A 12289-nucleotide genomic window follows, 5' to 3' on the forward strand; every position below is an offset into this window, starting at 1 on the left:
TGTACTCCAGCCAAGTGTAATTGGGGCCTTTCATTCTTTTCTAGTGGTCATGCTGTTGGTCAAGCTGATTCAGAGTTGGGTATTTCTCCGATCTTATATTAGCACTTAAAGAAGTGTTCATTCCCAGATCACAGAGCTTGACTCCACCACTGGCACTGAAGATCCTTTTACAGAAGGTGGTGCTTCTTCCACCTTCCTGCTCTTTTGAGTCTCCAGCAGGGCTGGAGTGTATCAGCCAGAGTCAGGCATATTTCACTCTGACCCTGAAGGTATGTTGAATGTCTTAAGTGAAAATCTCTGCAGGTTTCATAGGATGGGTCTCAGCTTTCTCAGTATACATGGCTTCCTTGGTAAAAAATGCTGGCAGAAAACTCAGGCAGCAGTCCCTAAAACAGGGTTTGGTGGCACCAGGAATCAACCAACCACATGATAGGCAAACCAGAAAGACAAGTGAGCCTGACATTCAGACTAGAAGAAAAGGCTCTGAATAGCCCTGGGGAGGATGGGGGAGGGCTTATGACAAGCTGTACAGTGACTAGAAATGAATAAGACAGGTGCTTTTGACAGTATGGGCATCAAAGGACCAATGATCCAGTGTACAGTAGAGAAGCATTCAGAAAGGTGATTTTGGAAATATTGCTTGGATACTGTTTTAATCTCCTATAAATACAAGAAAATGCTTTAAAAGTTGGCACTGATTGAAAATGTTTCAAAAAGCTTTGTCAGTTTGTCCCAAATCAGTTAGAATTAAGTTCTCTCAAGGAAAAGCTAATTTGACAAAAGAAAATGTAGAAGAGTCTAGGCAGAACAAGACTTAATATATTGAAACCCTTCTCTGCTCATGTACACACATATACTAGACATATACAAATATTTATGAAAATTAAAACTAGAAAACCAATTGATATTTGTTTTTATGAATATTTTAGGCAAAGAAATAGGCTGTACTCTGATTCACTTTTTACATCTTTTGAAAACCATCCTATACTTTCCACCACATGATATGAAATTTTTTGGCACTCTTTCAAAAGAGACCGGTAGCAATGTCCTGTTGACTGCAATTTTGTATTCTTTCATTTAATCCACTTGTCTTTATCAAAAGAAGTGATTATAAAGTCTACTATATAAATAAGATATCCTCCCTAAAATACAATATATGTATGTATGTGTGAGTCTATACAACCTTGAACAACATGGGTTTGAAGTTCACAGGTCTACTTACACATGGATTTTTTTTTACAGTACAGTACTGTAAATGTATTTTCTCTTCTTTATGATTTTCTTAATAACATTTTCTTTTCTTTAGTTTACTTTATTCTAAGAATTCAGTATACAATACATTTAACATGCAAAATATGTATTAATCAAATGTTTATGTTATCAAGTTTTGGTCAACAGCAGGCTATTAGTAGTTAAGTTTTGGTAGAGTAAAAAGTTATACAGGGATTTTCAACTACATGGGGGATTGATGCCCCTAACCTCCACTTCTTCAAGAGTCAGCTGTGTGTATGTATATATATGCTTGAGGAATTAAAAGAGCAGCATATCCAGTCTTCCTTATAACTCTCACTTCAGGCTTATTTAAAAAGCAAGAATATGTTAGGCAAATGTCTGCAATCATAACTTTTATCATTATGAAAAGTCATGTTGACCCTTGATCATTTTCTTCTAGACTGCTCTTTTCCAGTGTATCCAAAAAAAAAAAAAAAAAATCCTCAGGCCCTCAAACTTTTGACATGGATGACACAAAGATCCATCATTCCCTTTCATAACTCATTATTTCATGTTCAGTGAGGCACTTACAATTGCTAATATTTTCTAATATTGCCATTTCATATTATAGAAATAGTGTAATTTTATAAGTGTTCTGGTTTCTACCTTGGCAAAGTAAAGGAATACCTTGAAATTAGAGAAAATTTAAGTGAATAGTAAATGTGAATATAACTATCACCAGAGTCATGAAAATTAAATAGGATAACCAATAAAAACACCTTCTATGATAGTGAGCATATTGAAAGCATTCCATAATTTCCCTTGGCATCATTTGCTTTTTACAATGTTTTCTGTATATGCAGTATACTCTAGGGTAGTAGCTAGGAGTATTTAGTTTGGAATCAGAGAAACCTCTATTCAAACCTTGATTCTGCCATATGACCCTAGGTAAGCATCGAATCTTTTTGAGACTAATCTTGATTTTCTTTGTTTATGAAATGGAAACAATAGTGCTACTGCCTAGAGTTTTAGTGATTATTGTATGGAATAGAACACGTAAAGTCTTTAACTCAGGCACCAGCCTATGGTAGATACTCAATAAGCTATATCTATTATTTTTTTATTTTCATTTTTTCCCTGCAGTTCTCTGAGTTCCTTATCTGCATTTTGTACTTAAGGAAATTAAGGGCAAAGAAGTTAAGGGACTCACCAATTGCTAGAGAGATGAGGAAGATAAGAACAAACATCTTTGGAACCCTGGCTAAGCCACCCCTTTCCCAATGGAGGGATGTAATTATGGTTGTCTACATACATAGAAATCATCTGGACTGCATTTTCCATTGCTGGCAAAACCCACTGGATCCTAGGACAGTAAATAAAAGGCTTGAAATGTATTTACCACATTAAGACATTTATTTTAATAAGTGAAAAGCCCACTACTCATTTAATGGATTAATTTCAACAAGGTACATGTTGAAAGGGAAAATTCACTATAATTTCAATTTGCTGTGAATTTAAAGACTTGAGGAAGAGCAACGTTGAGTCTTTTTAAATAAACTTTATAGTTAGCTATGGGATATCCTTCTCAATGTCATTTAGATTGATTGTTTAACGTTATTATGGTGCTATTTAGATTTTATATCATTTTTATTTTGGTGTGCTTTTTTTTCAGATTTTCTGTCTGGTTTAGTTCTCACCCCAACTAATGTGGAAAAGAGAATCTGTATCTGATTTGTTTCCATACAGAAACAGGAGCCTAAAAAGGGATAAACAAATTCCATTCTTTAGGCATCCACTGTGAACTGGCTCCATGTTTGGTTTAATAATAATCATATGAAATTTAATGAAGTAGCATATGTAAAACACTAACTTTCTCATCATTTCAAATCTAGTATTAGCTGTGAGTTCACTGATTAGACAGATAGTAAATTATACAATGACAAGATCCAAGTATCTACTATTGATTCAACAAACCTACCCAAGCATATCTACACATCACTCTTTAATACAACCCTATCACTCTTATCACAAGCTCATAAATTACCTTAATATGTGCCATGGTCAAATTCTTTTGTAATGGTTTCAAAAAGCTATCAAACACATGGACCGAAGTTAAAAAAAATGTGTGTATACATATATATCCATTCATACTAAATTACACTACAAGGATCTAACTCCCAAGAGTAGATACAATCAGGTATGTTTGGATATTTTTTTTTTATTAGAGAGAGGGGGAGAGAGAGAATTCAGAGAGAATCTTAAGCAGACTCCACGCCCAGAACTTGGCCCAAAGCGGGGCTCGATCTCACAACCCTGAGATCATGACCTGAGCCAAAATCGAGAGTGGAATGCTTAACCAACTTAGCCACCCAAGCACCCTATGTTTGGCTACTTTTAAACCCAGCTTGATAATTTTTTTTTAATTATGTTCCTTTCATGCTACTAGGTGATTATTTTTACTATCTTTCCAAAGCAGTGTACTAGTTCTACGACAACTTACTTGGATGACCTTTGTAAACTTGTATCATTGCTCAAATCTTAGTTTTGTTATCTCTAAAATGGAGGCACTGAACAAGACATTTAAACACATTTTTCAGCTCTAATGCTCTTGGGTTTTGCCTCCATTGAGGAAGCCAAGCATAAGGTACAAAGGTTATTAAGAACTCTAGATCTAATTTTAGCTTCTTATATCTTCTTAAGGTTTAAGTGTGCTGTTTCCCCAAGGTGTTACAGACATACTTCATAGACCTGTTGAATAAATAACTTCTGTTGGGTGTTATATGATTTAGGGCATATGAACAACCCGATAGTTTAAGTAGCATTTATGAGAAGGACAAGTTGTGGGGTCAAGTAGATCTAGATTAGAGTACAGATTTCATCATTCATTTAGTCTATGATCTTGAGTGAGTCACTAAATCTCCCTGAAGAGATCAATTTCCTCATGTGGGGCTAATAATAATATTTATTTTATGGTCTAAGTGTTAAATGAGAAATTGGGCATAAAGATTTTAATATGGTACCTTGAACAAGAACCCAGTTAGGAATAATTTTAGTATCTTTTTTTTACTAAAAAGATAATTTTTTTATTTCAAGTCTTTTTTTACTCCAATTAGTTAACATATTCCTTTCCCATTGGAAGCCCCCACAATTTTCACTAATAAGTAAAGTATTCTGGTTTCTCTAGTATTACACCTTTACATGGAGCCTAGTAATGCAAGAATGTTGGGGGAGGACTCACCTTCAAATATGATTCTAAAGGTGGCAGAGAATGGCCCCATAGAACCTTGAATTTAGGCTAGGAAAAGGCATTATTTGAGCTGATTATGGCTTAGAAGACCATTTCCTCATTTAAAAAGCTTTAACACTCACTTAGTGAATATTTATTGAGCTCTGCTCTGTGCCAGCAATCCTGGTTCCTGCCCTCATGGAACATATATTCTAGTAGGTAATCAAGAGAAGTCAGAGGAGTGTGATACATGTATCAGTGTGAAGTTCACTGTCTAGGAAAAGTGCATGGAAGAGACCCCAGTTCCCAACTTCATGGATCAGGTAAAGTGTCTCAGAGACCTAAAGAATGCAGAGGAGGAGTCAAGGAAGTAGAAGATGAGTATACCTGGGAGAAGAATGAATTTATTTCCTTTTTTCACTACCTGATATGTCCCTTTATGGAGGAACTAAACTCAGAATATTTCACTTGTTCATCTTATCAAATAATGTCTGTTCATGTACTTAAAATATTTTATCAAGAATGTCCTACATTCCAGACTCTGCACTCTGTGAACAGAGCAAAACAGTAGTGAACAAATTAATGAATGTCCTGCTTTCTTGAAGCCTAATTTCTAAAGCAGGAGTCAGACAATAATGAAACTAATTAGACATACAGCACAAGGTTAGTTATTGAAAAGTTTTACAAGGAAAAGTACAGTGGAGGAGGACATAGGACGGTTTTTGGCAGTACAAGCAGGAAAGGCCTCAGAGGAGGGAGCAGTTGAGTAGAGATTTTTCAGAAGTATGCTGGCCCTATAAATGTTAAGAGAAACAGTATTCAGAGCAGAGGGATTTTAAGTGCAGAAGTGCAGACAGGAATATGCTTGGCGTCCTGTGCACCATGTACAATGCTGAGCAATTAGCAATCAGGGGCAAGACATAAAACTATGGTAATCATGGAACCCGGGAATTAGACTAGATAGAGTCTGGAAGATAGAGACAGATGATAATTGAATAATAACAAATAATGTCAGTAAAAAAAATCTATAAGGGATATAGGTACTTAGGGCAATGATTGCACATGGTAGGTGGAAACGACGAGTCAGTATTTACTGCAGACCTCTCTAAAAAAACGTAAAAGTGAACTTTCTTGATTTCCACTGAATTATGAAATCACAAAACACAGAATACAGGGACCAAATCTGCTTCAAATGGCTACTTCTTTACCTGTTAATATACATATCCATATAGATGAATTTTATGAGTATATATAATATTAATATATATAAATTATTATTATATGTATATATGAAAAGGACAGAATTGTGCCCCCTCATACATATATTGAGGCCCTAACCTCCCAGGTCATTGTATTTGGAGATCAAGCTTTTCAAGAGGTAATTAAGGTTAAATGAAGTCATAAGGGTGGGATCTTAATTCTATAGGACTGCTGTCCTTATGAAAAAAGGAAGATGCCAGGGCTCATTCTCTCCATGTGTGCACAGAAGAGAGGCCTAACCAGAAACCAACCCTGGCAGCATCTTGATCTTGGACTTCCAGCCTCCAGAACCACCCAGTTTGTGGTATTTTGTTATGGCAGCCCAAGCTGACTAAAACACTATGCATGTAACTATCTTTACATATAATTTGTCTCCTATTTTCCTATGCCTTTGTTTAACTTCTATTAGCTACTTCAATGAACTGGTCTGCCTTTGAGTAGATTGATGAATTTCCTGCTCTTGCATGCATATGAGCAGCAACCCCTTCCTAGCACAAACTGTGGCTGATGCAGCTATCAGCAGCTGCAGGAGGTTGTCTTCAAACTGAAGTCATCTGAGCCTCAGTTTATTTACTGCCCGCTGGTGCTTAAAGGGGGTAAAAATAGAAGAGGGAGAACACTGTGTCTCAGTGTTTTGTATGGACACCAAAGAATTGTCAGAAGAAGTCTTTCTGAAGTCAGCACATTCTCTCGACTAAGGCAAGAGGGAGGTAGGAGAAGCCCCTTCATCTTTAGATACCTCCAGAGGGATGAAGTAAAGTGTTTCTTCAAATCAAAAATACTGTTGAAAAGTTTAAAAACAAAACCTTACCTTTCTTCAGATGACAATAATAAATGGCTAATGTTTATTAGATTCTTTCTGTGTATCAGGAATTGTGCCATGTGCATAACATACACTATTTCGTCTAAAAAAACAAAGCAAAACAATAGCTAACATTTATTAACACTTAAAATGTTTTGGGCACTCTTCTAAGGACTTCCTCTGTATGATCTCGTGTAATCACATACCCCTCCTACAAGGTAGGAGAACTAGTCCCATCTCATAAGGAAACTGATATTTAGAGAGAGCACAGGTGACTTAAAGGTACAACAACTGGCAGCCGGCAGAGTCAGCATTCCGCCCCAGGGATCCCCTCTGTGTGGCCTCCATGACTTAGTAGAACGTGGGAAGAGAGGGAGAAACTCAGGAAGGGGTCACACCACTTGTAGGAGGCTAGATCCAGAACACACTTATGAGGAGCCTCTCTTCTGAGCCCCTCATTCTACACGAGGACAAACTAAGGGCCAAAGTTGGGAAAGGCCTCTCCTGACATGCTCACTGTCCATGTGAAGCATATTGCATCTTGCAAGAGAGAACCTGCGTCACAGTCCATAGAAAGAAAAAGGCATTGCCCCGTGAAACATATGGAGGCCTGGGGTAAGTGTAAAGTCCCATCACTTTCTCTTCTCTTTCTATCCCAGATAAGATAGCATCCCCAGCCATATTATCCAGGGCCATGTGATCCCAATCTCTGAACTGGGGGCATCAAGAGGGTTTTGATTCTTGAGGGAATCTGTGTTTATTAATAAGAAAGATGGGGGCCTGGACCACAAACTGCTGGTGAGATATTGGATACGGTAAATCAAGGACAAGCCTGTGTTTACCATTTAAAAACAAATATCACTGTAGGAGTTAATTAGTCCCCCGTTTAACCCTTTGAGTTCCTTGGGTGCAGAGATGTTATCAAATTGTGCTATCCCTTCTGGTGTGGTGAGGCCCAGAGCCAGGGTAGCCCTAGGGAAACTCTAGGGAGAATAGCCAGGAGAATCCTTTGCTTTGTTTTCGTTTTTGTTTATTTTTTGTTTTGTTAGGCGTTTCTTCACAAGCACAAGTCCTGGGGATTCAAATCAGAGGAATCCTAACTTGATACTCCCAGCTCTGGCTTCCTAACTTGCCAGACACCCATCCTACACAGGTTAGTGGACTCACCCAGGACCCAGTGGAGCTCAGAGATGGTCCCGACACTCACCTCCTGACATTCACCTCCAGGAAGCATCTTTCCTGCCCTAGTTCAGGGAGGTTCTGGGGACCTTATGAATGCATCAGTATCATTGGAGTTTGATATTTTCAATCATAAGAGCTATAAAATATCTCTTCTCTGCACTGATTTTGAAGGCAGCTTCAGAAGTACATTGAGAAATAGACATGTAACATTTGTTTTTCTGTCTTAAATATCTCCCCAAAGCTGGGGGCAAAATATAAGATTTTCTTTCACACTTGGCCAAATATAAAATGACATAAATAGCTGAAAATACTTTGGGGAATTACTTGAGTCCCTTCAGGATGGATGTCAGAGTTTGTCACTAATTGTGTCAAATTTTCTATTGCTCCTGCAAGAAGAGCATTTTCAAAATAATGAACATTAAATTGAGGGTTAGCTGGAAAAATAGCTTGTTGTTGTTGATGGTGATTGGTTTTTTGTTTGTTTTGTGCTTTTAATAAGCAGAAGTTTCTGTATATCCAGACTGCTAAAGAAGACCCTTTTTGAGACAGAGAGAATGAGAGAGACAGAGAGCACATGAGAGGGGGGAGGGTCAGAGGGAGGAGCAGACTCCCTGCAGAGCAGGGAGCCCGATGCGGGACTCGATCCCGGGACTCCAGGATCATGACCTGAGCCGAAGGCAGTCGCTTAACCAACTGAGCCACCCAGGCGCCCAAGAAGACCCTTTTTGATCTCAGTATATCTTTCAAAGCAGGGACATCAGCCCCTTTCAAAAATATCCTTGTTTACTTTTTTCAGTAATCCACTCTACACTAGTAATGCTATGGAAACATGTTTTTGAAACAATAGACTAACAAGAATAAGTCAAATTGATAAAAGCCCATGAAATATAATCTCAGAAGGCAGAACAGAGGTTTGAAACTACATCCTTCAAGGCTATAAACAGTAAAGAGAAAATTCTCTTTGCACAAGAAAACAAATTTATTTACATAATTAAAGGGTGTGTTAGGTTCAAGATATAGATAATCTCTGCTCTCCATCGCCTGAGGACAAAATGTTATATGAAATGTAGAAGCCCTCCAATGAGTTCAATGCATTTTAACATCTTATTTGCACTAAAGAAGTTTTGAACACTCCCCAAATCCAGAACATTTGGTGGAATTTGGTGTGTTAACAGCTGTGGTTGAGTTCTTGTTTTGCCTAGTAATGCCGTGCAATTCCATATGTTGTATATGTCAAAACTGAAGATAATTTTTCTTTTGATTGAATAAACAAACAAACCCGTCTTCTCAAAGGAGAGACTTCTACAGAACTGGGCAGACTGAAGCTTTATGTGTGTTGAGAAATATTAATAATCTGATAAAACACACCTGTGGATTAGTAGCAGTATATGGCACGCATATGCATGAAGCACCACCTCCCAGGGCATGTTTTATTGGCTTACGAGAGCAAAGTAGATGCTGACTAATGCTGTGTATAGAAGCAGAGAGTGGATTTTGTCTCATGAAAGCAAAATCTCACAAATCATGGCAGCAAATGCAACTTCAAATGTGAATGCAGACATTACAATGAATATCAGATTGTTCTGAATCTGTAGAAAAAAAATCTAAACCCAAGTGCTTGCTCCACCAGTGGTTGAAAATATAGGTTTAGTTTTCTAAGGGCTCTTTACCAGCTGTGTCCTTCCTCAACTAAGAACTATAGATAATCATAGTACCTATTCACTGAGTTGATAGGAAGATAAAATGATACTGTTATTTAAAGATGTCCATCATATTATTTATAGTATTAAATACCGAAAATTCTAAATGTCCAAAGATAAGGGGTCCATCAGATATACTATGGTTTATCCACGCAGTGTTACCTTATAACCCCATTGGTGCTTTCTCCTTAGAGATCACAGTACAATTTGCAACCACATATTCATGAACTTATATGTTTAATAAAAATTGCAAGGAAACACCAAAATGTTAATTGGGTTTGTGTCTGAGTTGTGGAATTTTGAGGGAGTTTGATTTTTCTATTTGTCATACCTTCTGTAATGATCCTATAATATTTTTTAAATCAGAAAAAAATTATCTTATAAAATGAATGAATTAAATTTGCTTGCCAGAAACACAAGAGTTAAGTTTGTTCTTCTACTTACTAATTGTGCTACCTGATGCAACTCACTAACTTGCCTGTCCCTGTTTTTCCCTCTGCACAGGAGGAAGTTGCTGTGAAGGTAGAATAAAATTATACATAAAATCTCCTTATATAATGCTTGTCACAAAGTAGATGTTCAATAAATATAATAAATAGTCCACATTTGACTATATTACAGCACTTCAAGAGCCTGGGAAGATCTTTCCCCAAGCATCCACCTCCACAATTTTGTTGCTAATTTAAGAAAAATGACCCAAAACTTGGAAATAAGGCAAAAAGATGACTACACTGCCTTTCAGAGCCATACAGAAGTGTTGTTGAACAAGCCCGTGTGAGGGTCCATTTTTGCTTTAAGGAAAGGCAACAGTGTTTGATTTATAATTGTCTTGATTAGGGCCTGGACTTAGTGAAGTTAGAGCTTAACATACACAAGATGGATAAGCTGCAAATTATTTTTGTCCAGTAAAGATACAAATAATTTCTGTCCAGTAGGAAATATAACTCAAAAAGTTAAGATTTTATTATACTGCAGGACATGAATCAGTTTGGGATCTAATTTTGCAGCCTTATTTTAGCATTCTTTTTTCTACTGACCATATAAATAATTTTTTTTTCTCATTTTCTCCTTTGAACTAGGCTTACCATCCTGCTGGTTCTCTTATCAATGAGGTAAATAAATCTTTGACACATACTTACTATATATTTGTATGAGAGCCATGTTTTTAACTTATTGCAAATCATACTTTAACTCTGATATTAGACATTTTTTTCATTAGAGATTTGAAATATATTAACAGATGTTTAACTTTGTAAGCATAACATATAAAGTTTTATCAAGTGATGAATATACCAGTTGTGGGGCGCCTGGGTAGTTCAGTTGATTAAGCATGAGCCTCTTGATTTCAGCTCAGGTCATGATCTCAGAGTCTTGAGCTGGAGCCCTGAGTCGCGCTCAAACTGGGCATGGAGCCTGCTTAAAATTCTCTCTCTCCCTCACCCTCTGCCCCTCTCTCTCTCCCCCTCTCCTGGAAAGGAAAGGAGAGGAGAGGAGAGGAGAGGAGAGGAGAGGAAGAGGGAGGAAGAGGAGAGGAAGAGGAGAGGAAGAATTGAGGAAGAAGAGAGAAGAGAAGAGAAAAAAAGAAAAGAAAAGATGCTACATGGCATCTTATGTCAGGACACCAGATACTTCCTGGGGAATTGTATCCCTCAGAATGAGATACACAGGAAGCAGATTTTGAAATGGAGAAATGCAGAGAGGGAGCTGATAACTGATGACATCAAAGGTAGAATTCAACCCAGGGATCCCACTTGAGACATTGTACCTCTTAGCCTATTAAGAGTGCTGTGAGGCAAGGGGGATGTGGAAGGGTGAGAAGTCAGGGCAGGAGAGGGGATATAGGGAAGGGGCACATACAGTGATAGATGTTGTATACCAAAGGCAATTCTTACCTACTTTGAAATTTAGCCTGGATCTAGTCATGCCTCAGGTACAGAGGTTCTCAAAGTGTGGCCTGTAGAACCACAGGGGTACCCAAGAACTTTTTAGGTACAAAGGCAAAATGATTTTCATAACAACACGATGATGCTATTTGCATTTCAGTGTGTTGACATTTGAGCTGATGGTACAAAATAATGGTGAATAACACTGCTTTCACTTTAATGTGACACTAAACTAACGCTAAACCAGTAATCATTAGATTCTTCACCAAATGAACTCACAAAAAGAAAGCCAGTTTCACTTAATAATGTCCTTGATGAAGCCGTAAAAATTATTGATCTTATTAAATCCCAGCCCTTTGATATATATGTTTTAATATTCTGTGTGACAAAAGGGGAAGCATGCATAAAACATGTCTGCTAAATACTGACGATACCTTGAGACAAAGTATTTGTGTGACTGAGTTGCAAACTGAATTAGCTGTTGTTGTTTTTTTCATACATCATCATTTTTAACTAAAAGAATGACAAACTATGGTTATTCCAACTTGGGTATCTGGCAAACATTTTCTCAAAAATGAATGAAGCAAGCCTGTCACTTCAAGGAATACAACCAGCGTATTTTTTGTCAATGGAAACATTTCAGCTTGCAAGCAAATATTAGAAGTTTAGAAAAGTTGCATCCACCACTGTGAGCTTGACAGCTTCCCCAAACCTAGAGTTTTGTGTTGAAATAGGTGGTAATATTCACAGGTGCAATTTTTCATGCTTTGTAATAGAATGAGTCAGCATTTAGAAGAACTGCATAACTCAATGAACTAATATTTCCAAATGACTTTTGAATGATGTTACGAAATTATGCAGGATAAAGAGAAAAATTCACTCAAAGACAGACCAGTGGATTTTAATATATAAAGTCCCACCTGTCAACTTTTGGTATAGTATCAAAGAAGGATGTCCTCAATTACACATGTGAAATATGTCAAGTCAGTTATAGCCCTAGTGGAATAGAAGAACAATATAGCAG

Source organism: Neomonachus schauinslandi, chromosome 11, assembly GCF_002201575.2.
Source record: "Neomonachus schauinslandi chromosome 11, ASM220157v2, whole genome shotgun sequence".
Taxonomy (NCBI): domain Eukaryota; kingdom Metazoa; phylum Chordata; class Mammalia; order Carnivora; family Phocidae; genus Neomonachus; species Neomonachus schauinslandi.